Source organism: Sinohyriopsis cumingii, chromosome 16, assembly GCF_028554795.1.
Source record: "Sinohyriopsis cumingii isolate HCF-2022 chromosome 16, ASM2855479v2, whole genome shotgun sequence".
Taxonomy (NCBI): domain Eukaryota; kingdom Metazoa; phylum Mollusca; class Bivalvia; order Unionida; family Unionidae; genus Sinohyriopsis; species Sinohyriopsis cumingii.
The window spans coordinates 98,009,735-98,025,228 of NC_142976.1; positions in this window are offsets into that span (position 1 = coordinate 98,009,735).

The window sequence follows — 15,494 nt, forward strand, 5'->3', positions numbered from 1 at the left end:
ATCTTGAAGCGACGAGAATAGGTGAATCAATGCAGTGAACTGTGCTTATTTATAGGTACAGGAAGGATTGAAACGGATTGAATTCATTCACCAATCCGAACACGCGTTACAAAATTCAGTCAGCTCGCATCCAATCCGAAGAGAGCAGTCTGTGACGTCACGTGGTCTATATAGATTCGTTAGCGCTTGTGTGCAGTCAATCTATGCGACAGTGATTCAACATGACGGAAACTCAGAAAACGATCCATTGGGGTGCACCAGCAGGGGAGACCGCCCAAGGGAACCCGGACTTACTTTCAGAAGAGGTACACTGGGATTTTGTGGATTTTCTTACCTCGCAAGAATTTGTTCCAGAACCTTCGTTACCTTCTTCATTACCGCAAGTGGAGAATTTTAGACAGAGACAGAAAGAAGAATTGGAGAAATTTATGCAACGACAAAAGGAAGCGGAACAAGCTTTTCTCCTACAGCAACAGCAACAGCAACAAGAAGAGGTAAGAAAAAAACAACAGCAACAACAGCAAGAAGAAGTAGCAGCAAAGAAACAAGAGGGTGAAAATCAAACGGCTACGGTACTGTTGGACATTTTAGCGGAGTTAAGAAGTCTGAAACAAATGTATCAGACTTCTTTATCACGACCGAAGAGAATACGACCTTCCCGAGCTAAACACGCCAACCCTGTGACTAAGCCTGTCGTACCACCCTTAGTGATTTCAACCCAATCATCAGAAGTAGGCCTTGGCCGTGGCAAAGGCTTAAGGCAGTTAAAGTTGATTGGTTAAACTCACTCCTACACCAAAATAAAAAGGCCCTTTTCAGGGCCACCCACATTTCTCGAAAAGAAATACAATTTCAATTTGCCAATAACTCAAAAATAAACCCCACCCATTTTACCCTTATAGTACGTGTCTGTGTATGAGTGCGTGAGTGTAGCTTCTTATTTTAAAATCAAAACTCAAAGACACTTACCTTATATCATTCATGTATTCTTTTATCCATTTTTTTACAATCCAATTCACAATTCACCACAGAACACTTTAATTAAAAGTTCATTGACTTCTTCTTTCTCCTTGTTTAGTCTCTCTGTTTTTTGAATTTCTTCACCGTTTTTACCTCATTTACTTCCCTTCTTCTTTTCTTCTCCTGTTTCTTTGCTTCTTTTAAATAGAATTGTCTTCTTTCTTCCTCTTCTTCCTCTGAAGAATCCCTCTCTTCTTCCGAAGAATCCCTCTCTTCTTTTGAAGAATCCTTCTTTTCTTCTGACTCCTCTTGTTTCTTTTTTGGGCAATCTGGAGACCAATGTCCTTTTTCTTTACAATAATAACAGGTATCTTGACTTTTGTCTCTTTTAGTCCCTGTTTTTCTTCTTTTTTGACGGTCTGGACACTCTGAAGACCAATGCCCTTTCTTCTGACAGATATAGCAAGTATCTTGACTTTTATCTCGAAAGGAAGGAGAGTAGTCCGTCGGCTGGTCTGAAGAGAATTTTCTAATGACCCCTCGCAAAGCTCTGACGAAACGTTCCATCTGGGTAGTCTCTTCCATCGTTGTGCTCGGCTTGAGAGTGAAATGAATAGTGAAAGGACAAGACACACACCCTTTTTATATACGCTGGTTTGCCAAGACTATAAATTAGCCTGTGGTGTTTAAACTTGAGTCATTTGACGTTTTGCACTCAAGATGAAACGATCCTATTCATTCGAGAAGAAAGAAGAAGAAGAAAGTAAGAGGCAGAAACGTGATCTATCGCCTCGTACCAGGGCTGAAATCTTGGCACAAATTCATGCCAGTGATTTTGAAGAGGACATGAGTGAACCAGAATCCGAACCCTCTAAACCAAGTTCACCACCCTTAGTCAACCCTGAAAAGTACTATTCCATTCGAGAGACGGAAAAGCGCTCCTCTAGAAAATTTAGAACCACGGCTTACACCTACACGGTGAAGTTTAAAGATTTCAAGGCCGACGAACCCTTGGAGAAAGCAGAAGGGTTTATCACCGAGATGTGGGATTCTTTGCTCACCTCACTCAAGCGACAATGTCAACCCAAAGAAGACGATCGCTTGACACTATCCATAGATCACGACGGTTTGAAATCCCCTGTTTGGATCGAGTTTAGCAGACCTGCAGAACTAACCCCTTCCAAAGTCATGGACAAGATTCAACACGTACAACAATCTAATGACCAGTTTGACATCACCGATGGTAAAGCCACACTGAAAATGTCTCACGTCTCTCTTCCTCAAGGGACAGGACGCAAAAAGATGTTATTGGTGGACGACCTTCGCAACATTAAGCGTAGTCTTGTCCGAATTAACAACCCTCAAGACCAGATGTGCTTAGCCCGTGCCATCGTGGTGGGACGAACCTATGCCAACAAGAACGACACGGTAGAATGGAAAAGAACCTGGAACACTATTCAACGTTCCTATCGAACCAAACAACGAAACGAAGCAGAACTCCTGTTGCAACAAGCTGGCCTGTCCAAAGACACACCCTGTGGCATTCCTGAGATGCAAAAATTGCAAGATGCCCTAGCTCCACGCTACACCTTGAAAGTGCACCCTCAAGAAATGCGCGAGTCTCTGTTGTTTCGAGGCCAAGACTTTAAGGACGGAAAATACATTCATGTCTATCATCACGATGACCATTTCGATACCATTACCAGTATCACTGGATTCCTGGGATACGGTTATTATTGTGAGAAATGTGATTATGGTTATAACATTCGAGAGCAACACAAGCATTGTGGATTGAAATGCCCAGGATGTTTGGCCTCTCCACCCTGTCTGAGCGAAGAACCAGTGCCTTGTTCAACTTGTCTGCGTACGTTTGTCAGCCCTGCCTGTTACCAGCAACATCTGAAGACGCAAGGTTCACAGCAGAAATGTGCTTGTCAACTCTTGAGATTGTGCCCTACCTGTGGACAAGGCATACATACCAACAATGCCAAGGCACACGTATGTCGAGGAAAGAAAAAATGTCACATTTGTCACCACATCGTGGACTTGGAACACGAATGCTACGTGCAAAAATACCAACCCCCACCAGAGAAAGAGGACGGTCACAAGAAGAAAGGCAATTTCATCTTTTTCGATTTCGAATGCATGCAAGAGACTGGCATTCACATCCCTAATTTCTGCGTGGCTCATCGAGCGTGCGAGAAGTGCATTCAAGAACCTATCTTCAGTCATTGCCCTCACTGCAGCAAGATTCCTGGAGGGCGTGAAAAAATCTTTCGGGGACCAAACACGTTAGCCGATTTTGCCCAATGGGTCTTAGACCCCATCGACAAGACGTGGAGCCAAGAGGACATCGAACGTTACGGAGATTGTCATCGTCATGCCACGGTGATGGCTCACAATTTCTCCGGATACGATGGACAGTTTCTTTTGAGGTACTATACGGAACATGGCACCGAACGTCCTAAAGTGATTTTGAACGGAGCCAAAATCATTTTCATGCAAGTGGGACAAGTACAGTTTAAAGATTCGATGAGTTACTTGGCCATGCCTTTGAGCCGAATGCCTAAAACGTTTGGAATGACAGAAATGGCTAAAGGGTACTTTCCACACTTTTTCAATACGGAAGCCAATCAACATGCTGTTCTACCCCATTTGCCTGAGGCTTACTATTACGACCCCGACAACATGCGTACCGAACAACGAGAAGCTTTCTACGCTTGGTACCAGGCTCACGCCTCGGACCCCTTCGACTTTCAGTAGAGAAATGTTAAAGTATTGTCGTTCCGACGTGGACATTTTACGGCGTTGCTGTGGAAAATTTCGAGAACTGTTCATGGAACACGGAGGGGTCGATCCTTTGAAAGAAGCTTGCACCATTGCCAAAGCGTGTTCCTTAGTGTACCGACAACGATTCATGCCTGAAAACACCGTGGCTGTCATCAGTCCTCAAACGACCCACTATGTCAAGCGTCAATACTCGGTCAAAGCCCTACGTTGGTTACATTACTTGTGCGACAAGGAAGACAAATGGATTCAGCATGCCCGCAACGGAGGAGGCGAAAAGACCATCGGAACGTATTCGGTAGATGGCTGGGACTTAGAAAACCCCAAGATCGTGTACGAGTTTAACGGTTGCTTATTTCACGGATGTCCCGTCTGTTACCCTGACCGTGGCACTAAAAATCAGTTTTTGCAACGAACCATGGAAGACTTGTACCAAGACACTTGTCAGCGACGCCTAAAGTTAGAACAGGAAGGATACCAAGTGGTATAAATGTGGGAATACGAGTACGATCACCGTTTGAAAACCGATCCCGAGTTTAAACGCCTCGTGGAAAGTTACCAGTTCATGGACCCGCTGAACCCGAGGGATAGTTTGTACGGAGGAAGGACCAATGCCACCTGTTTGCTGTACCAAGCCGACGAAGAGAAAGGAGAAGAAATCAAATACTTGGACGTGTGTTCGCTGTATCCCTACGTGTGCAAATATTGTCGCTTTCCTGTAGGGCACCCGCAATTGTTCACGGAACACATCGACCTGAAAAACATTCGACAATACGAAGGCTTGATCAAGTGTAAATTTTGCCTCCCACGAACCTATACCATCCCGTCTTACCTCACCATTGTCAAGGCAAACTGATGTTTCCCTTGTGCCGTACTTGTGCCGAAACGTGCAACCAGGACCAACCTTGCCATCACAGCCAGGAAGAACGTGCCTTGACGGGAACCTGGGTCAGCGTGGAATTGTTCAAAGCTCTGGACATGGGATACCAACTGTTAGAAGTGTACGAAATTTGCCACTTTCCCAAGACACAACAGTACCACAAGGGTGACCCTACTCAGAAAGGCATTTTCGCTGACTACGTGGATGCCTTTTTGAAACTGAATCAAGAAGCCAGCGGCTATCCTTCCTGGTGTCACACTCCCGAAGACCAAATACAATTCAAAGAGAACTACTATGCACAAGAAGGCATCTCCTTAGACCACATCGATAAAAACGAAGGTAGGCGATCGTTTGCCAAAGTGATGTTAAATTGCTTGTGGGGTAAAATGGCACAACGACCGTGTTTACCCAAGACGGAATATTTGACAGAACCTTCCCGCTACTTCCAGATGATTCACGACAAAACCAAATACATGAAACACGTGGACGTCGTTCGAGAGGATTTGATCTTGGTCAATTACGAAGAAGATCTGGACTTTGTACAAGACGACCCTTTTGGAAACGTCATCATTGCGGCTTACGTGACAGCTCATGCTCGCTTAAAATTGTACGAAGCTTTAGAACTGTTAGAAGAACGCGTCCTGTACTTTGACACGGACAGTTGCATTTACATCCATCACCCGAGTCAACAGCACCCTGACATCGAAGGAGACCGTTTAGGAGCCTGGACAGACGAGCATCCCGACGACAAGATTCTAAGTTTCGTCAGTGGTGGTCCCAAAAATTACGGCTACGAATACCGGGACAAACAAGGAGAAGTGCACACGACGTGCAAAGTGAAAGGACTGACTCTGAATCATCGTACCAGTCGAGTGGTCAACTTTGGGGTATTGAAAGAAGCCTTGCAATCGGGAGAGGATGGAAACTTTAAAGTGACCACCTATCAACCGAACAAGATTGTACGTTTACCCCCTCACCACATCGTCAGTCGACCCTTGGAAAAAGTCTATCAAATTGTATACCAGAAGCGAGTGCGACTTCCCAATCACTTCACCTTACCGTACGGTCACGTTGGTATTGGCCTGTATATGAAAAGGAACCCTAGGCAAGATCGATAGTTCATTGTTCATTGAAGTAACTTACCATATCGTTGACGAAGAAGAAACCAGATTGGTTAGGAGTCAAATGTTGGACATCACCGAGACCAGGGTTTTGAGGCTTGGACACAAGAGGTGGCCCAGTATGCACGAGAGTTATTCAAGGAAAAAAGTTACTTTTCAACCTGTGTTAGTGACGGTGCCAGAAGAACCCATCACCCAGGACAGGACTGTCGTGGACAGGCCTGAAAGACCCTTTCGGGAGGACACTTGTGTGACCTTACCCCTACTATAGAACTGGTTAGAACTTTACCCAAAACATGTTGTACAGACACTTGTGTTTATTCCACGTTCATGGTTATCATGTGCCTTTTATTCTTGTACTTAAGCCTTTGGCTTTTATGCATTTTTGTCTTTCGTATTCATGTTTGAAACATTCAATAAACGTGTTCTGAAAAAGTATATAAACTCTTGTCTTGTTTGTTTTTCGTGTCACAAGTGACATTTCTCACACCATGGCTACCTCTGCTGTCTCTGCTCCCTCTTCCTCTACTGTCAAAGTCATCGACGAACACTTAGATCGTGCCAGTTGGGAGGCTTTGTATCTTCGCCATCCCTTTAACATGCTCATTGCTGGACCTAGCGGTTCAGGCAAAACCGAATTCGTCAAACGTTTGATCGAACATAAACATCATTTGATCGATCGACCCCCTCAACGAATCGTGTGGTGTTACAAAGAGTGGCAATCGGCGTACAGCCTCTTGCGAGAAAGTCAAGGCGATTCCATCGTGTTTGTGGAAGGCATTCCTAAAGAAGACGATGGCATCGTCTCTGACTGCCGTCTAACCCATTTGGTCATTTTCGACGACATGTTAGGAGAAGACGAAGAAGAAATTAAACTGTGGTTCACGCGCAAAGGGCATCACCGTAATGCCAGTGTCGTTTACATCACCCAAAATTTGTTTCAACAAAGTAAAGCCCATCGCACCATCAGTCTCAATGCGCATTACGTGGTCTTGTTTAAAAGCTCTCCAGATAAATCGCAAGTGCAAGTCTTAGCCAAACAGTTAGGAACGCCTTGGTGGCTCAGGAGTACGACGATGCCACTCAAACGCCACACGCCTATTTACTCGTCGATTTGAAACCTACGACTCCCGAGGATTTGCGATTTCGTACCCACTTGTTTCACCACTAGTGCCAAGACGGAGGGCCTGTCCTGTGCACGTCTCCGTCCTCGACTTCATTTCACTCCCCATAAAAAAATCTATAAAAACCTCAGACCCTTTTTCGTCTGTCTCACTCTCAGTGCGAACATGACGTCCCTTCAGTCGCATCTTCCCGTCAAATTGATTCGTGCCTTGTATGGCATCAGTCGAGAAAAAGATCCACAAACACGAGCTCGTGTCTTAGAAGCTAGTCTCAAAGAAGTCTTACGATGGTTCACGGTGACGGCACGTCAATTACTCCAAGGAATCATTCAGATTCCTCATCAAACCAAACGCTTTTTCGATCGAAACAAAGTCGCTTTGGTCCAACTGGCCGATCCCCGCATCGACACTCAAACCAAAAATCAAATCATTTTGAAACCTGGAGGGAGCGGTACTCTAGGAGGGGTCATCATTCGCTCACTCTTAAGATGGGATCCTAATGTCCCCAAAGTTATCCCCAAGACAAAAGTCCAACGAAGCCCCAAGAAGAAAAAGACCAGGTCCCCAAGGAGAACTTCTCCAGTGGCAGGACCCTCCTCTGACCAGACACCACCACCACCCCGGAAAAAGAAAAGAAGTCCCCAGAAAAAGAAAAGTCCACAGAAAACTAGTCGCAAGAGAGGCACTTCGGCCAGGACGCAACCTTACACTCGCAAACCACCACCTGCCACGGCGGTGACTGCGTCTCCGGCAGCTTCACGTTTGTCCACTTCTCCGTTAATGACACCCAGAACTGAAGAGTACTTGGAGACGTTGATCACACCAAGAACTTCTCCGTTGATGACCCCCAAAAGAACTTCCCCAGTGGCAGGACCTTCCAATTTAGTGGCAGTGGCTGCTGCTCACAAAGTACCTTCTCCCAAAATCAAAGTTCAAGAAAGATCGGGCATGTTACAAAGTTTACTGGATTTGTCCAAGCAAGAACTGGCTCGATTTAGTCCGTTACGTACCCCTGCACGACGTGTCATGCCTGTCCTCAAACTGATACGACGTAAAGACAATCAGTGGCGACGCGTTCCAGTATAAAAAAGGCCTGTGACCAAGTCGGGTATCAGTGTTTTTTTGGTGCTCCTGAAGACTCAAAGATGTCACCCTCCAGAAAACCCCAAGGAAAGAAAAGGAAAGGACTGACACCACGTTTAGCCAAACATGGGGACATGTTATCTGTCCTGTCCAAAGCTTCTCCACCCCTACGAAAAAAACTCATTCAAACAGCCTCCAAAGAGGTCATCGATACCATGTGCGAATGTTGTTTGAACGTTTTGAAAGGCACGATCCCTTTGTCCAAACACCAGAAACAATGCTTAGGCAAACATCGTCACGTTCTTCGCCAAATGGTTCAAAAGAAAATTCCCATTCGTCAAAAAAAGAAGATGTTAGTGCAACGTGGAGGTATTTTACCTCTCTTGTTAGGCCCCATACTGAAAGGAGTCTTGGGAACCATGTTGGGAGGACTGGTGGGAGCAAGATAAAAAGGCCTCGGAAGTTCCAAGATCTCAGAATCGACCCCTGACAACCCCATGGAAGGACGAAAACTAGCTTTAGTGCCTTACAAACGATGGATGGAATACTATCGCTGGCAAGAACAACACACCCCGGATTTACCTCCCAATCCCCATTTGAGCGAGATGTCCCAGTTACAACACGAATTGCAGTCCTTAATGGATCGCCAAGATTTGTCCGAAACAGAAAAATCGCAAAAGTACGGTCAACTCTTGCAACGACTGCAACTCTTTCACCAGAAAGCTTTAGACGAAACAGCTCTACCCACTCTGAAAGATTTTAAGACCTTGATCAAAAGTCCAGCACCATCACCAGTACCAGTACCAGTACCAGTACCACCAGTACCCGTGACCAAGACAGAAAAAGGAGAAGAAGAGGAAGGGTTTCAAACTCCACCAGAAAAAGTACGCAAGTTAACAACACCACCTACCTCCAGAATTGGATGGATTAAAAAGATGATGGTCACCCCTTCTTCATCACAAGAGAAAAAGAAAGTGAAGACAGAAGTGAAACAAGAACCGATATCCCCCGCTCAGACATCCTTCTCCTCTTCGACACCTATTGCTGGCCGCACACGCAAAGCATTGCAATCCAAGAAAATACCCCAAGAGAAAAAGAGTAGCATCCTCCAAGAGTGGGTGTCTTATTAACACACCAATCAACACAAAAAATGGAAAAAGTCTTAGCCAGCATTTACTACGATCCCTCCCATCCTGCAGGTTACGCAGGAGTTCAAAAATTGTATCGTGCTGCCAAAACGCGACTGAAAAGTCTCCGTTTACCTCAAGTGAAACGATGGTTACAAGAACAAGCTACCTACACTTTACACAAACCCATTCGACGCAAGTTTGCCAGAAGTCGCACCCGAGTGGAAGGCATCGATCATCAATGGCATGCCGATTTAGCCGATGTCTCTCATTTGGCCAGCTACAATCGTGGCTACAAATATTTGTTTTGTGTCATCGACGTCTTTTCCAAATTTGCCTGGGTCGTACCCTTGACTTCCAAATCGAGCAGCGAGTTAGTGCGAGCCCTGCAACGGGTGTTGAAACAAAGCGGTCGTCACCCTCTTCGATGGCAAACGGACAAAGGCACCGAATTTCTGAACCAAGCTTTCCAAAAAGAATTAAAGAAACGTGACATTCATTTTTTTACCACCGAGAATCCCGAAACCAAAGCCAGCATCGTGGAACGTTCTCAACGCACTTTGAAAGAACGCATGTGGAAATATTTTACGCATCACCACACTCTGAAGTACATCGACATCTTACCGCACCTGGTGCAAGCGTACAACCAATCTTACCATCGAAGCATCATACGTGCCCCGCAAGATGTGACTCCCGAGAACGAAGTGTTGGTGTTTGAGCGCCTGTTTGGTACGTCCCCGACGAGGGCTGTCCCCGAGAAAAGTGGAATGTTGGCCGTAGGAGATTGGGTGCGCATTGGCAAAACCAAACGCACTTTCGACAAAGGTTACTTACCTAACTGGACGACCGAATTGTTTCGCGTCACTGGACGAGTGCATGGCCGTCATCCTGTCGTCTATAAATTGGAAGACATGAACGGAGAAGTGCTCAAAGGAACGTTTTATTTGCCCGAGTTACAACGTGTCACCAAAAAAGAAGACGACGTGTACGACATCGAAAGCATTCTCGAACGCAGAACCCGTAAAGTGGGCAAACGACGTGTCAAAGAAGTCAAAGTACGTTGGAAAGGATATCCACCCAGTTTCGATTCTTGGATCGACGCTTCGCAAGTCATCGACTATAAAAAGAAGTGACCATCATGCCCTTTCACACAGCAGACGCAGCTACGTCGACCACTCCTCCTTCACCTAGTTCTTCTGTGCAAGATTTACAAAAACATCCCTTGTGGGTGTGGTGTGGAGAACGTGTGCCTAAAACGCAAATCGTCTTTTTCTGCCAAATCTTCGTGGTGTATTGTGTCATCGGGGCAGCCATCGCCAATTTGAGTTTGCAACAAGGAGACAAACAATTGTGGACCATTTTATTGAGCAGTTGCATCGGTTACCTGCTTCCTAATCCCTCCATGAAATTCACCTCGAACGGGAACCCCGGGAACCTTGTGTCCAGTGCCAGTGCCAGTCACCACTTCAATCACAACCAGAACCCCATTTTAGAAGGAGACACGCCTCTGACGTCCAGTAACCCCTCGGACAGCCACAGAACTCTGGAATTATGAGTCACCAAAACCAATTTTACTTAACTTTACCCAGTGACAGTTCCATGGAGGTGTTTCCCAAGAACACGTTGTGCTGTTACACGGCCAAATTACCTCAAGCCATCCAGTTAGATCACGAAGCCCATTGGGAAGTGGCTTTAGTAGAAATGATTCACCCGACCCAAGTCCTCAATGTCCTTCCCAATCAAAATTTTTTTTGATGTGGAAGTTCATGAGGAGCAAATGCAACAGTGGATGGATAGCAATGTCAAATATGACAAAAAAACCCGTACATAAAATCAAAATTACACCACCTATCACTTGTTCATTCCCCCAGGCTATTATTTTAGTGGTCAACATTTGGTCAGCACCATAACCTCCAGGTTTAATGTCGTGTTTCTGAAAGCTTTGGAGCATGTCAACAAAAGTGTCACCATGGAGTACCACAAAACAGCTCGTCGCTTCTTGATGAAATTTGAACGGAGTAAAATCCTGTCCATTTTATTTTGTCCTGAATTGTTTGACATGTTGGGCGGAGACATGGACATGAGAAAGACCATGATCAAGAAAAACGAATTACCCATCGTTTACGACAACGAGTCTTTTAGCAAGTTATTTTGTGCCCCGGTAGAACTGAACCAAGGACTGAATTTGATGTTTGTGTACTCCGATGTGGTGGAGTATAACGTGGTGGGACACACCTCCGTACCGTTACTGCGTGTCATTCCTTTCAAAGTGGATTCTTCCACGAACACTGACGAGGAAGGTGGAAACACTTACCACGTCCACCGCGAATTTATACATCCTCACTATTTGCCTGTCAGTAAGTCGTATTTGGACACGGTCAACATTACTATAAAAGGAGATTTGGGACAAAATATTCCATTCACCAAAGGAAAAGTCACGGTGAAACTCCATTTTCGAAAACGGTTTTCTCACGATTCGTAAGTCATGTATCCAGTGTACCGAGGGGTTGCTCGACAGCGAGGAAACGGTTTAGGAGATATGTTAAAATCGGCCTTTCGTTCGGTGGCCCCGGTGTTGAAACCGATGGTGACACGCGGATTGCACGCCTTGAAAGATGCGGCACTGACGCAAGGCAAAGAATTTCTCCAAAATGTCATCATCGACAAACAAAACCCTAAAGAAGCCTTCATGAGGGCAGGCAAAAATGTCTTGCTGCAAACGGGCAAAGACATTTTAGGCCAACGAGAAACACCTATAAATGCCCTGCACGCTACCGAGTCAGGCATTCAGCAAGGACAAGGCAGAAAGAGACGACAAAGAAAACACCCTTTCACCAGACTTCAAGCGAGAAAGGCCAAGAAAAGAAGAACCGTTCGAGACTTAGACGTTTTCGATTATTGAGAAAAGAGACCAAAAAAAAAAATGATGCACCGAGAATCTTGCGCTTGTTCCAAGACGGAACTGGATCTGTTTGCCATGCCCCCCACGATGATGACGATGGAAGAATCCCAGTGGGTGGAATTTCACCCCGTCTCCTCACTGACCGATTCCGCTCCCATCGAGTTTGAAATCAAAGGACAGCCCGAAGATTACATCGATCTGAATAGCAGTTACTTGTACCTGAAAGTCAAAATTCTAGATAAGACTGGAGGTGCTATAGACGATGAAGCAGTAGCTCCCGTCAACAATTTCATGCATTCCTTGTTCAGTGGAGTGGACTTGTACTTGAATAACAAACTGGTCAGTAGCAGCATGGATACTTACCCTTATCGTGCCTACCTGGAAAATCTCTTGACGTACGGAATAGATGCCAAGAACACTCATCTCAATGCCTGTGTGGTATGGGAAGCTGACGAACCTACCAAGTTTGAAATATTGGAAACTGATGAAAAGAAAGACAACAATGATGGATTTGTAGAACGAAGAAAGAGAATCACGGGAGCCGACACAAGTTTAGAACTGATGGATCGTTTGCATTTGGACATGTGGTTGCAAGAAAAGTATTTGCTGAACGGGGTGGATGTCCGTCTGAGACTGAATCGTAGCAGTGCCGCTTTCCATTTGATGGCTGATAGTGACGGTTACAAAACCAAAATCCTAGAAGCCAGACTCTACGTACGCCGTGTGGAAGTGTTACCTAAAGTGGGAAACGACATCAGTCAGACGTTGAGCAGAACGACCGCCAAGTATCCCATACGACGCGTGGAAGTGAAAACCTTCACCATTCCCAAGGGACAGCGATCCATGATCGAAGATCATCTGTTCCAAGGACAGTTACCCAAACGTTTGATCGTTGGTATCGTCGAGAATACAGCCTTCAACGGAGCTGCCGAAAAAAATCCTTTCTACTTTCAACACTTTGGCGTGTCCAAAATCGAAGTCAGTCGCGATGGCAAGACCTTGTGTACCCGACCTTTCGAACCTGACTTTACCAAGAAGAATTACTTGAGATCGTACTTGTCCCTGTACGAAGCCACCGGACAGTTAGGAACCAATACCAGTCACGGTATTACGTACGAGGATTATGCAGGAGGCTACGCTTTGTGGGCTTTCGATTTCACTCCGGACCAAGGCAGCGACGAGGGACATTTCCACCCTATAAAATCCGGCCAGATTCGTGTGGAAATTCAGTTTCAAGACCGAGACCCTGATGAAACGGTGAACGTCATCCTGTATGCAGAATTCGATAATGCCATAGAAATCAACAGTTTGAGAGAAGTCATCCTAGATTACTAGAAACCATGGAAGACTGTTATCCCTCTTTACCTAGTGGAGAAACTTTTAGTGTTGCATTGTTGTTAAAAAAATGTTAGAGTTGTTGTTTAGTGTTAAGTGATTTTTGAATAAAAAATGTTGTGTTTTGAAAAAAATGCCTTTGTCTTTTGTTTAGCTATAAGAATGTTGGATTGATGCTCTTTCATTTCTTACTATCCCTCTCATGACACTCACTAAACGTTGCGACTCAAAAACCGTGTGGGGGATGTTTTCCTTCACGTCCGCGCTTTGACTTTAACAACCGGGTTGTTTCCAGTCTAACCATCCATTGTCGACTCATCCTCCTAAGAAGATGTGCTCCAAACTAGCTAAACTCAACGAAGCCTACGTGAATTTGCATAGGGTCAGACACAGTCTGATGCCGAAGCCAGAAGAAATAGAGAATGTGAGAATGTTAAAAATCACTGAAGACCTGATAGAAGAGCTCTTCAGAGAAGAAATGAACAGGGAGAAAGAAGAATGGACAGAGAAGTACAGACTTCAGAGACAGCAGCAACAGCAGCAACAACAGCAGCAGCAGCAGCAACCTGAACCTGACAGAGGCTTTGTCGATTGCCGTATCGACACCAAAGAGTTCTTCTTTTCTTTCCGAAGAAGCAGACCTATCGCCAGAAAGTCTATCCTCAGAGGACATCGCATTCTTAGAAACTAAAAAAAGAATGCCATAGCAAACAAAAAAAAAACAGCCCTTTTCAGGGCTACCCCAATACTCTAGAAAAGAAATAACGATCGATTTGCCAATGTGTGTAGGTAGAGTAGTGTGAAAATAAACACTAACTCTTTTTTAAAAAATGTGAGGGTATGTGTTTGTGTGTTAGTAAGTGCTTAAGTAAGTTGGTATGAATAGTAGATTAAAATCATGTTTTTTTTGGTGTTTGAGGTGTATATTTGGAGTTAGATTGGATTGCTTTGCGTATGTGGATAGTCTATTGAAGTGATTTATAAAAAAATTTAAAATAGTGATGGGTAGCATAAAAAAGTGAGTGAGTGTTTCTTTTAGGTCCGCGCGTTGTTGTTTTTGGTCATGATGTAGGTAACATCAATTTTATGTTTTTTTAGGGGGATGTTTTCCTTCACGTCCGCGCTTTCACTATAAATTGAAACTCGCTGGGCAGTCTAGCTACCCTTGTTGATTGATCAACACCAAAAATGAACACGAGACTGTCTAAACTGTTGGAACTTCATGTGCATCTGGAATATGCCAGGCGCCTGTTGAATGAACTGGCCGCGGAAGCCATTGTGGAGGAGGGAAGGATAAGAGAGGAGGAGGAAAGAAGAAAAAAAGAAGAGGAGGAGAGAAGATATAAAGAAGAAGAAGAGGAAAGAAGATACAAAGAGGAGGAGAGAAGAAACAAAGAAGAGGAGGACGAGAAGGAAAAGAAGAGAAGAAGAATAAATTTCAGAATCCCAGAGAGCGAAAATTGGGATTCTGAAGCGACATATCCTGCCTCTGCTCTCTCCCCCAAAAAAGTAAAAAGTAACTGGGGGATAAGATGTGTATGTGGCGCCAGGCCTGGAAGGTGCCACCATTAACCAGGTGTCCATGAAGTTCCAAAAACAACAGCCCTTTTCAGGGCTACCCAATACTCTAGAAAAGAAATAACCATCAATTTGATAATGTGTAGGTAGAGTAGTGTGAATATAAACACTAACTCTTTTTTAAGATAGTGTGAGGGTATGTGTTTGTGTGTTTGTGTTTGTGTGTTTGTGTTTGTACCCGCTCACGTACGATTGTGTGGATAGTAGATTATGGATTTGTTTATCGTTTCTTAGCGTATGTGTTTGTGTGTTTGTGTTTGTGTGTTTGTGTTTGTACCCGCTCACGTACGATTGTGTGGATAGTAGATTATGGATTTGTTTATCGTTTCTTAGCGTATGTGTTTGTGTGTTTGTGTTTGTGTGTTTGTGTTTGTACCCGCTCACGTAAGATTGTGTGGATAGTAGATTATGGATTTGTTTATTGTTTCTTAGCGTATGTGTTTGTGTATTTGTGTTTGTGTGTTTGTGTTTGTGTGTTTGTGTTTGTACCCGCTCACGTACAATTGTGTGGATAGTAGATTATGGATTTGTTTATTGTTTCTTAGCGTATGTGTTTGTGTGCTTGTGTTTGTGTGTTTGTGTTTGTACCCGCTCACG